Source organism: Etheostoma spectabile, unplaced genomic scaffold, assembly GCF_008692095.1.
Source record: "Etheostoma spectabile isolate EspeVRDwgs_2016 unplaced genomic scaffold, UIUC_Espe_1.0 scaffold00005008, whole genome shotgun sequence".
Lineage (NCBI taxonomy): Eukaryota > Metazoa > Chordata > Actinopteri > Perciformes > Percidae > Etheostoma > Etheostoma spectabile.
The window spans coordinates 1-19,958 of NW_022603218.1; the positions used below are offsets into that span (position 1 = coordinate 1).

The 19,958-nt window shown below is 38.4% G+C and overlaps 1 long non-coding RNA gene across 1 annotated transcript; it reads left to right on the forward strand.

The window, feature by feature from the left end:
* Positions 1-6,128: 6,128 nt before the first annotated feature.
* Positions 6,129-13,811, forward strand: LOC116677380 (uncharacterized). Its single transcript, XR_004328978.1, has 3 exons — positions 6,129-6,140; positions 8,758-8,919; positions 13,768-13,811. It is a non-coding gene; the product is annotated as an uncharacterized LOC116677380 (long non-coding RNA).
* Positions 13,812-19,958: the final 6,147 nt, after the last annotated feature.

Genomic DNA, 19,958 nt, shown 5'->3' on the forward strand with positions numbered 1-19,958 from the left:
ATTAACTAATATAACTTGTCTTTTGCCTCAACTTCTCGCAGCCTTAACAAGTGGAGGAAGTGAAGGAATTGTACCCGTAGTGACTTTTGACAGCCTACATGATGGAGGTTTCCAACAGAGTCATGTTCTTGTTCATGACTGCACTGCAACAATAGGCCTGATTTAAATGCACCAATCAACCCTATCTAAATATCACCCTGATTATTAGGAGTAGCTCCATATCATTGCACTGATTAAAGACATTTATTATTAATTATTCCAATAATCTTAGCTCAGGGAGACATTGCGCTTCCAATATCTGGTTTTAAGAGTCTCCTCATTATTGCATGGAATTTAATTAAAGTTTAGTTAATAACCATTTGGCATAAGGCTAAAATAAGGAATATCCCCTGGGGCAAAATACCTAAAAAGACAAGATTGTTTGAGTTTTTGTGAGCAATAGTCCGTCATTGTGTGTCTGGGTTGATAGGATGCCATGTAGTTTTAAGTAAAAGGAAATAAAAAGTTAGAGGAACACACTTTAGAGCATTTTTGTAAAATCCACAAAAATGAACTTGACAAGAAAATCATACATGCGGATTATAGGTAGAAAGTTATAAATACAGAGTCATAGGCATAAAAATGGAAGTTTACTCAGAATACTCTTAAATCTTTAAACTCAAACAGGGCTTGTTTGAGCTTTTCAAAAACACTAGTAGGGTCAATAAATCGTCCATTACAGTATGGACAGATTAAGAGTTACTATTGTAACCACATATATAACAGGCCTTTAGCATTATTTTCAGAGTAGAATTTTAACTAGTGTAGTAAAAGTAATGTTTTCTTGATAAATGATGATATGACAACACAGAGACACTATTGAAGACAAAGACGGCAAAAGACTATCCTTGCTTTTCCACAACACAGCTTTTGTAAATACACCTTTTAAAACCTGAACTACAACAACTAGAAGCGCGGTTTGCTGCTGCAGCGACCACTCTGTCGCTCTGGGTCCCTGTCCCGCGTGCTACAACTGGGTCCTTAACATCCTGCCATCTTCAGACGCAAACCATGCAGGTCTGGTAAGTCAGTTTAACACAGCACAACACCTCTAAAAGTAGGGAAGACCAGGCAAGTTTATTTTCAGTCTCGATATTGGATGCAACACAAAATGAGAGAAAATGAGAAAATGAGCGCAGGGATTATGTTACAAGCCAAGAATCAGCCTTTGTAGCTGTGTGCCTGTGTTACGAGCCCAGGCTAGCTTAGCGTATTTTTATTCACCATCATGATAAGATATGCCAGGTCTGGTGCAGCTGATGAGAACAGCATTGCTATTTGTATATCATCCATTCCTCCTGTGGATGTGCTCTACTCCTTCATACAGTGGTGGCCCCAGCAAAAACTGATCTGACATCTCCAAATTACACGGCGATTGAAACCATAGCATAGTGTTCAGATTTCAATTCTACTCCTTGGGAAATATGTTTCAAGCCATTACTCTTCATCAGGGGGACGTCAGTACCCACTCTGTGCAGCTATTGTCTCCATGGCCCGTGTCTTCAGCTGTGCCCCTGAACAATGGCATACGTGATGTACAAGCTGCTGAACTCCTGTCATGTACCCACAAAAGGACCATGCGCAATGATCAAATCCTTAAATGATGCTTGCATAGAAATGTCATCATTATTTGGAATGAAATGCATCAAACACCATTCACTTGATGAGATGTTCATATGCTGAAATGGTGCAGCTTACAAAGTGCTTATTAAAAGGCAGAGTGTCATGAATCACTTCGATACTGTGATCTTCGCTACTGCCTGTGTTGAATATGCTCAGTTTCAGTGCGACTGGCAGAGCACCAATGATCCATGCCCATTCCCCATTCATCTTTGCTGCTCGCTCTGAGTACGAATGCCACAAATTACAGCCCTGGTGGATTCATGCTGCTCTTATCCTTAGCAAACTGTGAGGGGTTATGTGGGGAACCCTGCCAGTTACCTTGGGGGGCGAATGATCTCTCTGACCTACCCCTACTAACCCTGCAGTGGTTGTACCGCAACAGGATAAGATCTGTCTCTGCTTATTATTACTTGCACCTCCCACCAGTGGCACAGAAGATGAATCATACCTGTCAATCCTTATCCCTGGTGCAGGGAGGCCATGTTTGTTTATATTGATCGGCAGCATATGTGGCACAGCTGCTGCTGGAGGAGGCTGTTGCTGGCAGAGGTTTGTTCACGCTTTCCCTTGGCAACACTAGAGTTGGCAGGCAAGACAGCAGCAGGCAGTACGCACTCAACTAATCAATACAAACAATGAAGCAGCAAATCAAGAATAATGTTAGAGCAGACAAAAATGGGGAGAAAAATAAAAGCTTTTGAATATTTGATGCTCAGAAACGATTTTGTTTTGGGATCTAGTAAAATGTGTTTTCATAATGCTTAACTATTCTTTCTCTGTTTGTGTTTTAAGGAATATGAACAACGCATGCATAGTAAATGATTGTCAGATGTGTCTCTTGTCTGTGGATGGTTAGTGAGGAAATTGGACTCCCTTGTTTGTCTTTACAGCAATAACACCTCCAAAACCTATATTTATTACAGTTTTAATGTTTATTTTGCATATTTAGGGAAATTCCCTTGCTTTAACTTTAATGACTATTGTATGGTCATGTTTGCGCTACTCTCAGGTTAAGGAAACCTCCAAGATATCAAATGAAGAGAAACGAGCCATATAGATGTGTGTATATAATAGTATTTGAAACATTTTGAGTGGAGTCTGGTGCCATGGTGCACAAACGTCATTGATTGATAGTCTGTGCAAGGGTTCAACAAACCATAGCAATCCAGAATCACTGAATGTGTGAAATTGTAAGTGCAAGTGTATGAAGTGGGGCAAATTACTCAAGGTGGAGCATCTGGCAATGATTAGGGGCCATTAATTGGTGTTAACTGGTGCTACTAGTGTTTACAGAGTTGAATGATAATTAGCTAGGGGTCAACTTAGGGCTGAAATAACTGTCAGAACTCTGCAGCTGTCTTGTGACAACCAGGCAAGGTAGTAGTGGGGTGTTCCAAATTTGGATGGCAGGGTAGCGTATGATTATGTGGATGGTTGCGCGTGTGTATGTATGTGTGTGTGTGTATGTGTGTGTGTGTGTGTGTGTGTGTGTGTGTGTGTGTGTGTGTGTGTGTGTGTTGTGTGTTGTGTGTGTGTGTGTGTGTGTATATGTCATGTGGGTTGTTATAGGTAATTTACTGAGTGAGTCAGTCAGTTATTCTGTTGTGTTGTTCCAGTGTGTTGAGATAAATGCAAGTGCATGTGCCTGTCCTGGTGTAGATCACCACATGAGTCAAAGTGACAAAAGTTAAGCACTTCAAGAATAGCTCTCAGCAAGGCCCAGATTTGACTTGCCAGAGTAAACAGTGAAAAAGAATACTCTGCAGTGTCCATTGGGAGACCTATAGCAGCCACAGCTACAGCACCTGCATAAACACCCAGAGTCAGTGTGGGCAGCCGCCACACAAATCTGGGGACACATAGGCAACCACTGGTTTGGAAGAAGGAAGCTGCTGCTCTCTGATTGGACTTTGTTGTGTAAAGCTGATGCACCATTCATATCCATTGTCATTTAACTAAGTGTGGATGAGAGAGACAGGAATAGAAAGGCAGCATGTTATCCCTGTGTGGTAGCATCCACCACAGCACATGTGGAGCCCTTTGTGGATAGCTCGGGATAAATGAATGAATAAATAAAGCTGAATGTTAAAGCAGAACTATGCAGTTTGTGAGATTAATTTACCTTCAATGAACAGCTTCAGAGTCATTGAAATGGTTCTAAGACTTTTTTCCAGTTGAATTATCGTCGTCTCACTCCCCCCTAGCGCCTGGAACCGAAAAACCACCCTTGCAACTTTCGACCGGCGAGTGCAAAATAGGCTCAGAAAGAACTTGTTTTGTTGGAACGTGTACGTTTAAAGTTGTTTTAGTCATGCAACAGAAAACTCAAATTGGACAGATAGTCTATCTAGCTGTCTGGATTTACCTTGCAGAGGTCTGAGAAAAGGTTAACCATAGTGCTCATAAATTGACCAGAGCTTAAAATGCCAACACAAAGGAAGCCCAAAGCAACGGATATCCAGATGAGATCCTAAATGAGTGAAATGTTTCAGTAGGAACGGAGCAATCCCGAAAGTGGAACATCAAGGTTGTAGAATACAGGCTCGATAATTAGCCTACTGTAATTTCCCTTCTTCTAATATATGATATATACATTTTCTAATTAAATTTTGATGGCTGTGGTGATCAGGAATTGTTTTCTTTACAAAGACATATGGCAAAACAAAAGTATGAATTTTCTTTATTTATTGGTTTTGTGTTTTATACTCAACTTTGTATTCCAGCTGGGACTACACTTCAAACCATTCTTCTCAAGTCTTTTCCAACTGCTGCAGAGCACAAAAGGATGTCTACTGTGATACTCCTGGCACATTCAAACCCACCCCACACACTGGAGGATAACTCCCAGCCATCAGAGTTGCCATGCTCCGATACAGGATAATGACTGGAGCAAACGGGACTAAATCCATTGTATGATTACTTATCTCTCTAGGTCTGTGGGACTTTTTATGAGGCCTTGCGTTTCATAAACCCCAAATTCATTTACTCTGTATCTGTGCTGATACAGTTTCCTGTCAAGGAGAGGGAACTCTGGGACTCGGAGATAGAGAAGGGAGAGAATTCACCGCACACTGCAGGCATAGTGGGAAAACCGAGATAAGAATATTAAACAGGAGAAAGAATTGTGTCTTCTCCTCCAAACCAATAATATGACCGAGAATAGAAATGAAAAGGGAACACTCAACTTCAGTCTCTAAGAATTCATATGACAAATATGAGCAGGTAGGGTGTATTTATGGGTATTTCTTTGTATGAGCGTGTGTGTAGTAGTGAATAACTTAACAGTGAATTGTAAAACATTTTTCATGGAATGCTATAACCTCTGGTATATCTATTACATCAGACTTCATGAAACATGTAGGGGCAGTGGTGGCTTTAAGGTTAGAGAACTGAGCTTATCAGTTCAATCCTCTCACCATCTGGGTGGGGAAAGTGAAAGAGCAGCACTTGCCCCTCCCTTATTATCACCACTGAGGTGCCCTTGAGCAAGGCCCTTAATGCCCTAACCCCTAATGCTGTGGAGCGGCTCAGTGGCCAGCAGATCAGACTGGGGTTGTACTTGGCAGGTTCCAGGTGTAAATGTGTAACTGTTTGAATGTGATCAGGGCGTTCCTGCAAAAGGGAGGCTTCATCTCAGTGAACTTTCCTGAATAAATATCGGTCTGAAGGCCCCAACTGTGTAATTTTGATGTTGGTTTGTCCCAGATGAAAGTGTCTAGTGAGACAAATACAGTATGTTGAAACTTTTAGTGAACAAACAGTCGTCTAGAGAAGAGCCCACTATAAGGCATATCCACCATAGGCTGTTTTACAGCTCTAGCATCCAAAATGTTGGCACCGTTAGAAATTTATGACCAAATTGTCACAATATGATAGCTGCTACAATTCATGTCTACAACCAACCAATCTGAATACGGCATGAAATGTTGCAGAATACACTGGTTGCATTTTTAGAACATGAGAGTGGTGCAGAAGGATGACATGAGTTGCTGAAGTGTTTCTGCATCCATATACTTTCCCCCATTTACATCATAAAACAACAATTCACAAGGAATTCATTTTTATCTCACACACACACAGTGTGACATACAACTTTATTAATCTCTATTAATACACAGGTATGTGATCTCCATTTAACAACATTTCAAACAGGTGGATAAAGGTCTGAATCCATGTGGATGTATTGTGTTGATTGTTGATCAACACTTTGCTTTGAAACATTTAAAGTAAGACATGAAATGTAGAGAGACAATCTTGCTGTTTCCAAATGACACTCACTCAGAAAATTAATCAGTCCCCCTGATGATGACTGCAAATTGCCCAAGATTATGTTGACACGTCTTCATTGCTGAATGTAGGAGGAGACGATGGCAGCAGAGCTGCCATTTAGCCTGCCAATGGCCCCAGGGGATTCTTCATCTCTAGCATTCTTTTTAATGTCTGGCAATTAAAGGCCGTCTAACTGCCTGAGAGAAGGAGTGATGGAGAGACAGAGAGAGAGGAATAGAGGAAGTGTGACTGTGTGTAAAAGACTGATGTTCAAAGAGGGAGATGGGGAGGGAGAGACAGAAATAAATTAGAGAAACATGTAAAGATAGGCACACACACCCAAATAGATCTAAAAAGACTAGATAATCATGTTATGGAAACTGCCAGGGTTTACCTCTATTTAACACATTCTCTGTGGTGTGGTCACTTAAAACAGCAGCCATTTGTACAGTTGAAATTCTATTTAATTTAACTAGGGTTCCATCGCTAGTCAAATTTTTCACTTCACACTAACAGGCCCTGAGGGAAACCCTCTCATCTCCTCTAAAGTGCTATCTATACATTACAGTGATGTGCACAGTCTTTAAACTACAACTGTTCATCAGGCAAATTCATCCTGCTTAGTCCATTCTCACTAGCAGTCAATGCTAATGCTCTCCATATCTATTAATGTGACAAGGCACAGCACGTTGATTTGTTTCACTCAACGGGAGAAATTAATCACACACATGTAGTATAACAAGAGAACATTTGAGCTCTGCATTAACTACACTCATGCTGGTTTTGATGGCCATATCAAGATAAAATTTTGGTTTTGAGGCTATTTGTTAACAGTTCCAGCTTAACTGTCGTAGCAGCTTTTGGACTTGCACATAAGTGAAACGAATGCGTTTGTATAGTATAAAATGATAGTATGTAAAAGTACAGGCCTTACAGTACATGTGATTTTGTTTAATTTCATGACACTTACTTATGACAGTTTTTATGTGAATATGAACTTCATGTTTCCTGAGCAATACTTCTGTAGATATGAATGTCATCAGTGACAAATGTCAATTGCATTCTTCTTTAATCAAGGAGCTGTGTTAAAGTAATCACTATCAATGGCATCTTAATAAAGAGTAGAGCATGATGCAGGCACATTGCGGGCAGATTACGTCTATTAGTTACTGCTGTGCTGCATGCAAAAGGCAAGCCCATGGGAGAGCAGAGAATAATTTTAAACTTCAGTAAGTTACATGTGGAGGCACGTCTATACATAATTTGCACAATGCCCTAGGCAGCAATGAGGCTGGATGCAATTAGGAGGGAATACAATTCTACACAGTAAACAAAGAAAAAATGTAAAAAGACTGATGAAAGAGAAATGAATATCGTGGAGTGAGATTGCCTCGCCTTTGATGAGGTCGGCTGTTGCTTCCTTTAATTGTCACAGCATAATGCTACTGTTTTCAACAAAGATAAGTATGCCATTTGTTGCAGTCTGACAAGGCAAGACTGACTTAAGGCCTACGTGTCATGTAATTAATAAAACATATGTCTTTGTCACTCCAAATAATAGTATGTTTCAATTTAAGGAAGATGCAAGGGAGCAGGCATCCTCCTGTAGCATTCAGGCATGCAATGTTTTTGTGATAATCCTTTGCAATGGTGGAAAAAGTATTTAAATCCTATATTGAAGTAAAAGTAGCACTAAAACACAATATAATTACTCAATTACAAGTAAAAATCCTGCATCAAAAATGTTACTTCTTAAAACATGTATTTAAGGGTACGCATTAGCAACAAAACAATCTTCAAATATTTAAAAGTACTCATATGCAGAGTAGTCACTATCAGTGTTTTATTATTACATTATTGTTATTATTATTATTATTATTATTATTATTGTATAAGTTATGTAAACAGTATGTTGTTGTATCTTTTCTATGTGAGGCTGGTAGCTTCATATAGAATTGTTGAGGAAATGCATATTACTTTAAAAAAGAAAGAAAATGGTGGGATAAAGTCCCACCATTCTACCATTGCTTTTACTTAACGTTCTATGTTTTTAATCTGTATGTATTTGATTGTTTATTTTGTTTTGTTTTTTGATTTACCCTGTGTAATCTGTAAAGCACATTAGGTCACCTTTGGGTATGGCATGCGCTATAGAAATATATTTGTCCTGTCTTGCACAACAATGCATCATATTTTATTGAAAAGAATTATGTTTTCTATTTAAATTATCGATCTGTCGTCAAATACATTAAATGTACTGCAGTAACATTTACAGCACTTCCTTCTGAACGTAATGGAGTTGAAGTAGAAGCAACAAATGGCAAAGTACCTCATAATTGTTTGGTATTGTAATATTATAATTAGTTTTGTAATATTGCATAGTATGTGATGTAATTTATTTCTCACCACTGACCTTTTGTGCCTTTACTTAGGAAGAATCCACAATAGTTTTGTTATTATTTATTTCAATAACTTTAATCATTTTCACAACATAGTAGAGTTCTAATGAGAACTGATTTGGTTTGTAACGTGACAAACTATTCATTTGTCTACCATAATTATAAGTGCAATATATCAATATCAATATGGAAGCTTTTGTATTTGGAAATCAGTTGAAATGAGTGGGAGTGTCTCATCGTCACTATACTGTTGTTTGCTCAATAAAAAATAAATAAATAAACCCTCCTCACCGTCACGTGCTCCACCATTATTTTTGTGGGAACGCCCCGCCCCACGCTCGTGCTATTGGTCAACTCACCAAAACCTGTGTCTGATTAGAGAAAATAGCTGTCTGTCATCAGTGTTGACGTTTAAAACAGGAACTAGTACTGGGGGAAGTGGTGTGTTGGCATTTTGGAGAAATGGGGATCGAAGTACAATAAAACTGTAAATGATATCGTCCCGCGTGTCCACAAACAACAGCCAGGCATTTCGTAATGCAGAAACACCTCTACTAAGTGACATATTCTCTCGATAAACAAGAACAGTGTAAGTATCTTCGAGAATGCAATGAATGATAGCTGCTTGTTATTAATAACATCTCCACTTGAATGTTATACGTTTTGTAGAGTATTAACAATATATCCATTTGCTCAAAAGCTAACATAGGAGCTCTTTTTTAATGTGATGGACTGCCGAGAGAGAAAACAGAGAGTGCAAATGCATGCATTGTTGGCTTTCACAAACCTTATGTTAGTGTAGGCTAGGTCATTTTCTACAATGTTGGAAGATAGAAAGGTACACTTCTAAATTTCATAGACCACAATGTCCCTAAACACCATGCTGTGTAATACAAGTTGCCTGTACCTACACTTAGTTCTCATGTTATTAGATGGATGGATGGATGGATGGATGGATAGATAGATAGATATCCTCAAAAAAATGGGAGTGCAGGCTAATACAGCTGACCTTTTTATAAATGGTTCCTTAATAAAAAGTTAAGTTACATTTTAAGAAATGTAACTTTTCTCAGATATATATATATATATATATATGTATATATGTATATATGTGTGTATATTTATACATATATATATATATATATATATATATATATATGTGTATATGTGTATATATATGTGTGTGTGTGTGTGTGTGTGTGTGTGTGTGTGTGTGTGTGTGCGTGCTTGTGTGCACACCGTAAATATCGATTACAGGAGACCCACATACAGTGGGGCTAAAATGTTTGGGCCGCCCAGGTAAAAATTTTTATTAATGTGCATAAAGAAGCCAAGAAAAGATGGAAAAATCTCCAATGACAAAATTAAATGACAGATTAAACATTCGTATAATATGTCACAACAATTTAGATTTTATTTCTATCATTTATGCTTTCAAAATAACAGAAAACGAAAAAAAATGACGTCTGCAAAAGTTTGGGCACCCTGCAGAGTTAATACCTCGTCCGGCCTATTTTGCAAGTATCACAGCTTGGAAACGCTCCTTGCAGCCAGCCAAGAGTCTTTCAATTCTTGTTTGAGGAATCTTCACCCATTCTTCCTTCCAAAAGTCTTCCAGTTCTTTGAGATTTCTGGGCTGTCTGTCACGCACTTCTCTTTTAAGGTCTAACCATAGATTTTCAATTATTTTGAGGTCAGAAGATTGTGAAGGCCATGGCAAAACCTTCAGTTCACACCTCTTGATGTAATCCACCGTGGATTTTGAGGTGTGTTTAGGATCATTATTCATTTGTAGAAGCCATCTTCTCTTTAACCTCAGCTTTTTCACAGATAGCATAAAGTTAGCGTCCAAAATTTGCTGAAATTTTATTGAATCCATTTTTCCTTCTACTCGTGAAATGTTCCCTGTGCCACTGGCTGCAATACAACCCCAAAGCATGATTGATCCCCCCATGCTTAACAGTTGGACAGAGGTTCAATCAGAGATCAATCCACAGAACTTGTTTCCCCAATGGATCAGGCTTGTCATATTTGACAGTATACAGTCTATGGTATATTTCCATCCAGCATTACTCTATCGTCCTGCTTGTTTTGTTTTTGTTAAATTTTGCAAACTTAAAATTTAATATAGTCAGTTTGGTGGTGTTTTAACACTTACAGTATAACCTAGACTTAAACTTTGCGGTGTAACCATGATGAAAAAAATCACCCTTTAATTTACTCTTATGGCACAGTGTCCCTTGTTCAAAGGTACATTTCACTGTAACAGGTAGGGCCGAACGATATTGTGTTTTAGCATTGACATTGCAATGGGCGCATGCACGATAGTCACATCGCAGGACGTTACGATGTTGACGCTAATCTTTTTTTGCTGCTTTATACTGTAGAAAAGTAAACTTTCACAGTTTTCCTTTTACATGATTATTACGGGCCGCCTTTTCCCCTTTAAGATAGGTAGCCATGTGGGCAACTTGTCTATGTGACGTTAGTCCTATGGGGGTTATTGTTATGGGAAGTCAGGCTCTCCGTGTGTAGAAAAGCACCGTAGGAAGCAGCTGCCGCTGACAGTGATGCACATAGTTTTTGATGGGTAGTCAGTGAAGCTACAGTAGTCTGTATTTTATGTTCGCTGCAAATACAAACTAAATCACCTGATTAATGCAACATAATTACGTCTCCCGGCCATTTCCCCCCGCACAAAGCTGCTACCAGCCAGGCTAAAGCTAATGTAGTTAGCTTAAAGAAACAAGCAGAAAGCTGCTACCAGTCAGGCTAAAACTAATATAGTTAGCATAAAGAAACAAGGCGTCCGTCCGTCTCAACTAACGCGGTTCGGAGCCGCATCACTGTAAACGTAACACTAATCTACAACAGAAGTCTGTGTCTGATCTAACGTTATTTACACTGATTTAATTGTTTTTGGATACACAGAGTTTGTTTCTAGTGCGCGTGACATGCAGGAGGAAGCAACATGCAGTCATTGTCATACACTTTAGCCCGGATTGATAGTATTATATGAATAACATGGTGTCATGCTATTCAACCAGCGTATTTCTACCTTATTTCCCTTTCCAAAATCCCATCAGAAGAGTAGGCCTAGTCACAGCGCTTATTTGCTATCGCAGTATATATTGCAGGGGAAAAAAATATTGCAATGTCAGTTTTTTCCAATATCGTGCAGGCCTAGTACCAGGGATGGAACCTAGGATTTCAAACTAGGAATCTACACAGAAAGCATCATTAGAAATACTTATTTGCAAGACCTGGTTTAGGTTTCCAGTAAATTCAGGTTATAATAAACACTGTTAATAACTAAAGTGTAATATTTGCCTTGTCACCTATGCATGCAAGGTGCAAAAAATTAACAGGAAAGTGTTATTTTATCAGCACCAACAATGCTTTTGTCACTATGCTGAGATATATTTTTTCCCTTTTTTTCCTTTCTATGTTTTTATACTCCAATATTTCAAATGTAAATGATATTAATGTAAGAGTGGTATCACCTCAGATGATGACAGAGGCTTTTAAATGTATTGCTTTTGGCAATTTTTATATAATATTTGATGCTGCTGCACAGTACAACATAGCTTTCACATCTGAAAGCCTACTGTGCCCAACTGTAAACATTACATTTGGACAATTTCCTCTCTTCTTTTTGTCCTCTCACATCTTTTAATCTGCTGACTCTTGTTTCCACTCGTTGGAGAACAATAGCATACATCCTCCTCCTCCTCTGCTGGCAGTAACACTATTGAAATGTAGCTGAAAACAGTGTTTTTAGTGTAAGGTAAAAATCAAGTCTCCCAAGGCAGCAGTCTCCCATGAGAAGGCATCAGTCAGCACAGGCAGCCAGCCACGCTCCTTGAACATGCTAATTCAGTCTCTTTTTTCTATTCCCCTGCTGCACCTCTAGACTCTTCACCACTCTGTTCTTCATGGATGCGCATAGATACTTTTTTGCTTTCATATTCGCCTCTCTGTTCTCCCCTGTTTACACTTGCTTACACATTTCTCCCTATCACACTTTAACACGCCTTTTCTAAAATGATAATCAATTAGCATTAGACTAGCAGGACTTGATAGATATTGTGGCTTATTTGTTAAAACATATCCGGCATATCTTTCAAATCTTCAGCAGAGAACAGGTCAGAGGGACGTGAGCATGCATCAAAAAGCACAGGCCTGCCCCTTGACCATCGACTCATACTTCCTTTTCCGCTATTTCAAAAAAACACTACAGTATTGATTGATGCAGTGTGTTGTGAGGGAGTCTGTCTGGAATTTAGAGCTCTCACTGAGAAACAAGTTTGCTTGATAGATGCATGATACAGACACTGTGTTGTAGCACTTTGTAAAGAAAGTATTATACAAGCGTAGTTGTTTCTGGTGACTGTACATCTAGAGAGGCACATGCTTTGACATTAATGCACCGCCATGTGGAGTGACATTTATTCTGTCACACACTTGCATAGTTACACGTGGAGCCTAAGGTTACTTTTGTTATCACTCCAGTCTTTACCACCTGTTGAGTATTTACTGGTGGGTGGTGCATAATGTAACTGCGCGGCGCTCGATGGCTGGGTTCAGAAATAAACTTGTGTGAAACTACTATGAACTATTTATTGAAAACAATGACTAGGCTACATAACATTAACAGATACTGTTGAAATAAATAACTATTCACTAGTTCTGTCAAAGATTAAAATATGTAATCGTGATTTATTGCGTTAATGTCATAGTTAACTATAGCTCAGTTCACAACGACAAAACACACAGATCACTTTGGTCTTGTCAATGGAACTATTTGGCAACTTTAAAAAAAAGAAGAAGTAAATTTTCCAATCAGAATCTTATTGGCATCCATTTCGGCATCTTGCGTTTTGTATCTGGCCTAGCTAGATCTGGTTTGTTGTTGTAGTTACTAAAAAAAAATTTGCGAGGCCAAAAAGGAAGTTAATCTTGCGATTAAAAAAAATTGACACCGTTAAAATGGGTTTGCTTTAACCTTTCGTGAGCAAATTAGTCTATGTGTGGAAAACACTGATCACTCCAAGCTCTTTTTTATGACTTCCCTGTGAGCTGTCAGGTAATCAAAGAGAGCTCATGGTGTGAACGAAAATTGTTAGACTAAATGAGACGGATAGGAAGTGTGCACCTTGTGAATGAAACACACATGGAATGTGGTGAGAATTAATTTAATTATGTCTCACAGTTGTATGTGAAGGATAAACCATCTGCCTGATCAAAACTGACTACTCTTCCCTATATATGATTGTGTATTAACTTGAATCCTTCCTGCAGATTTCAAAAGTTATTTTGGCTACAGTAGCAGGAATGGAGCTAATTTATTTAATTAAGCTAAATGATTAGGTGTTACATCGAGACCCAGCTGTAAAATTCTCTCACTCAGGTGTTTTTTCCCCTCATTTCTTGTCAGGCTGAGGAAGTAGAATGGGGAAGAAGGATGCCATATCGACCGATTACCAGTTGATCAGTACCGAAAACAAATGGTGAGTCTTGATTCGTCCTTGAGCTTGTTTATCATTTGTTAATCGCAGTAACTTAGTCAACTGTAATCAAACCAAGGAACAATATTGATATGATTAATTGGCTAGAAACAGATCTAAAGAAATGCTCAGACTGTTTTTTTTGTTGTTTTTTTGTTTCAAGTTTTATCGTCATATGTAGGTTAACACAGGGAAATATATTTGACCAGAGAACAGGTCAGCTCTGCAATTAAAAGCACTAGACACCCTAATAAGAGCACTAGTCATATTAAAGAATAAGATGTGAAGTGACAACAATAAGATAAAATGACAATAAGATGTAAGATAAGATGGTATAGATAAATAAAAAATAGCACTTTATAAATATAAAAATGATTGTGTGTATAAGTAAGTGACAAAGTTATCTAACAGTAATGCACAAATGTAATGAGAAAAAAGGAGTGAATAAATAGATAAACGTACATAACATAAAATACATAGATGATCTGGGCTCATTAATATAACATTTTGTATCCTAAATGATTGATGGTTTAATCAAAAAGATAACGAATATATTAACTGGCAATTAAAACAATAAGATCTGTAAATTAATCTGTGATACTTTGTGACAGTACGAGATTGGTCTTCGACTTGTTGTGTAACTCCATTTCAACAACAATCATAACTCGGTGCTTGATGTGGGCAATTTTACCACAACACAGTAATCTACTCAGCATTCTCTCATAGAAACAGCTAATGTCGCACTCAAAAATCACACATTATATTGTGTTGCAGTGAGCAATTTGTGGTCATTGAACTTAAATCCCAATTTGCCAACTCTTCTTGAAGACCGTTTATCAACGTGGGCTATGCAAACTTAACACAATATCTTTGACCATCCTTGAAACGTTTCCAATTTGTATTGGATTGAAATGAAACTGAACCAGACTCACTGGAGTAGAACCAGTATACAAGCTGTGGAAGTAATTACGACGAACACGCAGCATCTAAAGTCACATTATTGACGGACAGTGAATTCTACTCTTATAAAGCTACCCCTTTGATATCATGCCAGAAGCTTTTCTAGTCCTGAGCTTTTTTTGTTTCCCCATCTTTCCCCTGACATTACAAAGGCCTAACTGAGGCAATATGGTCGGTATCAATCAAAAGTTTGGTCCCCTTTAGCATGCCAGCTGTGGTTGCTTGAAGATCATAGCTCATATCATGTCTTTTTGTTTTTGTTTTCTTGTTGTGGAGCAAAGCCAAAAGGTAATTGTGAACAGCTTTGACTGACACAAACACAAAAGGAAGCTCTGTATTCGTGTGTGTGTGTGTGTGTGTGTGTGTATATATAAATATATATATATATATATATATATATATATATATTATGTATGTATGTATGTATGTATGTATGTATGTATGATGCAGAATTTCAGAAGCAGGTTCTTTGCAATAGTGGTCCTGTTATGATTCATTTTTTGGGTAAGCTTACCTGTTTGACTGTGTCTACAATTTGACTATAAGTCTAGAGAACAAGAACAATTTGTCGAGAGAGAGAAATGTTTATGTGTGCGCAAACAACATTTGCATATAGTCTACTATAGTTTTCAATTCACACGTAACATTCTCACTTGGATGGAATAATCTCTCACACAATATAACACTGTAACACATCAATAAAAGGGTGAAAAAAATACTTTGACGAGGGGGCGGAGAATTGGCATCAGCTGTGTGCTTGCCGTCAAGTGGTATTTCAGACTGGACTTGATGAGATGATAGCTCAGTTCACAACGACAAAACACAATGGAACCATTTGGCAACTTTTAAAAAGTAAATTTTCATTTCAGATCTTACTGGCATCCATTTCAGCGTCTCGCACTCGCCATCCACTCAAAACGTAACGTTACTACTCTTTGGCCGGCTCGCAAGCCAAAACAAAATTGTGCGGCGTGCCTGTTTTTTTGTTTCCAGTCTAGCTAGATCCGGTGTGGTGTTGTAGTTTTCTAACGTTACTAGTTGTGGCCACAGCATGTGGGAAAAAACTACAAAGTTGTCTAGGCCAAAAAGTACGTCCGTCTCGTAATAAAAAAATAGACGCCATTAAAATGGGTTTGCGTTAACGCTGTTAATAAGCGTTTAACTGACAGCACTAGTTTAAAGAAATGCAAACAACCCAGAGCGTGTTTTCTTTTCTTTTTTCTATCTCAGAAGGTATTTGTGTGATGTAATCAGACCTTACTTCACAGCAATGTGGAGATAAGTCTGGCGATGCGAGACTAGCCCACCGATATCTCTTAACCGTCTGCTATGTGTTAAACCCAGCAGGCTCAACAAATGAGAATCATACATAACATAACAAGCTCCTCTCTCACTGTCACATCCCCTACAATTCAAAAAATGTAAGGGACACTTGGTCCTCTGTCTTTCTCCACCTACTTCCAACACCCCTCAATTTCTACCGTTTTCCCTTCTTTTTTGAAAATAATGGCTTATTCATGGAACATCAGCGGTAGTCCAGGCTGGTCGTTGAGCTGTGCCATCATCTCTGCTGGATTGCTTTTGTCATGTCAGATGGCCATCAAGGGGCCACACTTGACACTATTATTTAATACCATTATTAAGCCTGTTATAATTGCCAAGATGCCCTCAGGAGAGGTAGAGCTATGTCACTCTAATGGTCACTCTGTTCAAGTAATGACTGCTGCTGCCTGCTGAACAAACCAGGGGAAATTGTCGACATATAAAGACACCCACGATTTCAAGTATGCTAATTGGAATTATGGCCTTTCACATGTAAAGAAGGTCACGACTATGAACATGTACTTCTTGCAATTAAATGTTGGTAGGCTACAGTACATCATCATGGTATATAGTTGTTTCCTCTTGTCATTATATCAGGGATAATCGTCATTTAGCTGTAAATCTCACATGAATAGGGAGAGTTTGCCTTCATACATGATGCAAAGGACAAGGCATAAATATCTCCCATGTGTCTGGCATCAGCCCTCCAGTTCCACGACCATGCTCCTGGCAGATGCCAGTGATCCGCACCATGTGTTCACTGACTATTTGGCGCCATGCCACGTAGACACAGAAGCAAAGCATGAGGAACTGTCAGCCACGCTGACAGTGTGTTGCCTGTGTCGTCCCAGGGCTCTAGAGAGTGCTGGATACGGTCTGTCTGTCCAAATCACCCCATCCTGTGAATGTAGTGCATATGCAGGACAGCTATTCCCGAAAGACACAAACAAACATGCACTAAATTCCTCAGGTTTGTGTTTCCTTTGACAATTCTTGTGCTTGTTTGTTTTATTTTTGCCCTCATGACAATTGTGCACAGTAACTTTTTAAATATTACAGTACTGGCTGGATTTTAAGTAGTCCAAAAAGTATTATGCTACTTTTGTGTTTGATTACTGTAATTCAAAATGTTACACTTTAAATAATTAATGGATTTTTTCTTTAGAAATGTCGGGCCTGCGGTCACATATCTGCATCTAACAGAGACACAGCAGTCTTTATCTATAGAGTTAGTTACTAACTCGTTGCCTAAAACCTGTAACTTTTATTTGTTCATAAAAGGCTTGACAATTCAGAAGTCAAGGTGCATGTTTCACCATTTTTTCAATTAGGAATGACATATTGTTGGTGCATGTTGTGAAGAATTAAAAATTTGCAGCTTTTTAGACACACAGCTAGAGGGTTCGTGCAGTATGTGGTGTACTGGGTTGGTAAGGCAGCTTCGAGTAGCAATTTATTTTGCAGGAGCTGGTTTTGGATTAGCACGGTTAATTGACAAATGGAAACGCGATAGAGATATAACAAGAAGCAGCAACTTGGGAAACTGGTCATTTCATTATGGGTGTCTCAGACATATAATTGTGGTGGTCATCTCTTTTTATTCATGGGTTAAAGTAACAATTTATTTTCATTTCAAATGATCAGCAGTCTTTTACTACATGATGCATGGATTAATGTAAATGTGGTAGACGGCTGTATAAGTTGTATTATGAGGTTACTTGAAATTGTGCAAGACTTACTTTTCACCCCAAATAGATATCAGAACTTGGCCCAAGCAAGCGATGGTTCCACTGTGACACTGTCAAAGATAGTTTCCTGCCTGTCAAATCCATCAGATATTAACATTGCATAAACAGATACTTGAGTCTCTGTACAACCCATTATGCAGGGTTTTCCTGGATGAAGATTAGGCAACGGCGGTACAGTACCTATATGCTTTTTTATGTGTATCAGCATTTATAATGTATCGTGGGTTGGGGTTAGGGCAAACATTTTACAAAAACATTGTATATGGTTTATGTGTGCGCAACAACGTTGAGGTGACTTGGAAGTGAAATGGATAAGTTAACTTGTACAATTATTGTATTTGTGATACTTTAGGAACTACTAATACAATTCATTAATTAGGAGGTTGTTTTCACTTGTGTCTTAGTAACTACTGACATTTTTGTCATAATGTAAAGTACCAGTTTCTGAACAATGATGCGTCCTCAAATCATATATACAGATTTTATTCAGACAAAATATTTGACATATTATAATTTTCTGTTAGTGGTGACACAATTTCATATAACTAAGACTGCAAAGAAAAATGACAACAATCTACATTGTCTTTTCACTCTGCACCACTTTGGAGTCTTTTTTGTTTTTGTTTGCCTTTTTACTACTGATTTTCTTTTCATTCACACAAACTGACACTCTTAGATTTCCACCTCTTCTAGCTTCCATAAATGGCCAATTTGTGTGACACACAAATCACATTCTTTCTTCCCTGAGTGCTCAATCACGTGTGGCTAATTTTAGCTAATACCCCTACCTGTCTTGTAATGCTAAGCCGAACAATTGCTCCAGATAAAAAAACAATTTCTCCTCTGTCTTAATCAGACACCATTTACAGGAAAATGCAACGACAAACGAGACAAAAACATGAAACACATCTAAGGGAATGTACAATAAGTGCTGTGGTGGGAAGGGCCACTTTATTTTTTCTCTTGTCCTCTTGACATGAAAACAGTGATGACTTCAATGAAAAGCACACTCAGGGAAGCCTCTCAGCCCACTCCTAGGCCACCTCACAAGGGCTAATGTTCCTCTGAGACATGGCATTGTCGTTGTACAGGAGGACAGTGATGCCTTTTCAGTGTGGCGGGCAGACGTTGGGTGGGATGGACTGTAGCCCAGCTCAGTTAGATAATTGGTGGCAAAGTGCTGCTGCAGCAAGGGGAACAGCAATGACAAATTGGAGTGCTCATGAAGTCCAATGCAATATCATCGGGACTGTAAGTGTGTGTCTGTGTGTGTACGCACGCTCCAGACCCATGCAAACAAACTACTGGAGGAAGGCACATGAGACTTTAATAAGTACACCACTGTAAAACAACAACTAAAAACCTTACACAGCCTAATGTAATTCTTCTCCATTTCAACTATTCATACTCCTACTTTGGGTAATTATTCTGATTTTGCTCCACTTAAGTATTGATTCTTACCAAATGGTTATGAGTGTATTGGGTTGTGATGATATTTTATTTATTTTTTCCGCATATAAACATAATTTCTCCATGTAGACAATTTTAGCCTTATGAATGCTAAAACAGAATCAGGACAGGTGCTGTTTTGGAAGCCATTTGTGGGAGATATTATTCAGTAAATGCTGAAGAAAAAATCTGCCTTTTGAATCCCCAGCTTGCTTAAATTCTGATATTGTTTTGTCTTTGAGTATCTTGGGCACTTTGTGCCGAATTGTCAGACAAAGCAAACTAGTATCAAACAAAAGTACAGATTGTTAGTTGTGTTTAATTTTTGTTTTTTTTAAATTTATAACTTCAAAACTTGGTTGACACGTTTAATTATTGATAGTGAAGAATACTTTTCCAGCCTGATATGAGAAAGATATCATAGTATTATCAAGTAAATGTTCATGTTGTTATTGAAAAGCATAAAGGCCCAGTCACACAGGCATAAAAACCTGTGCAATCAGTGGATTTGCTCATAGGTGAATCAATTCCTTTTCTTCAAGTTAAAAAAAAATCATTGGTTAAATTCGCAAATGTGTACCATTGACCAGAGCCAGCTGACTTTCAGTTGGCAACTTGTCAGCTTGGAGAGCTAATTTCCC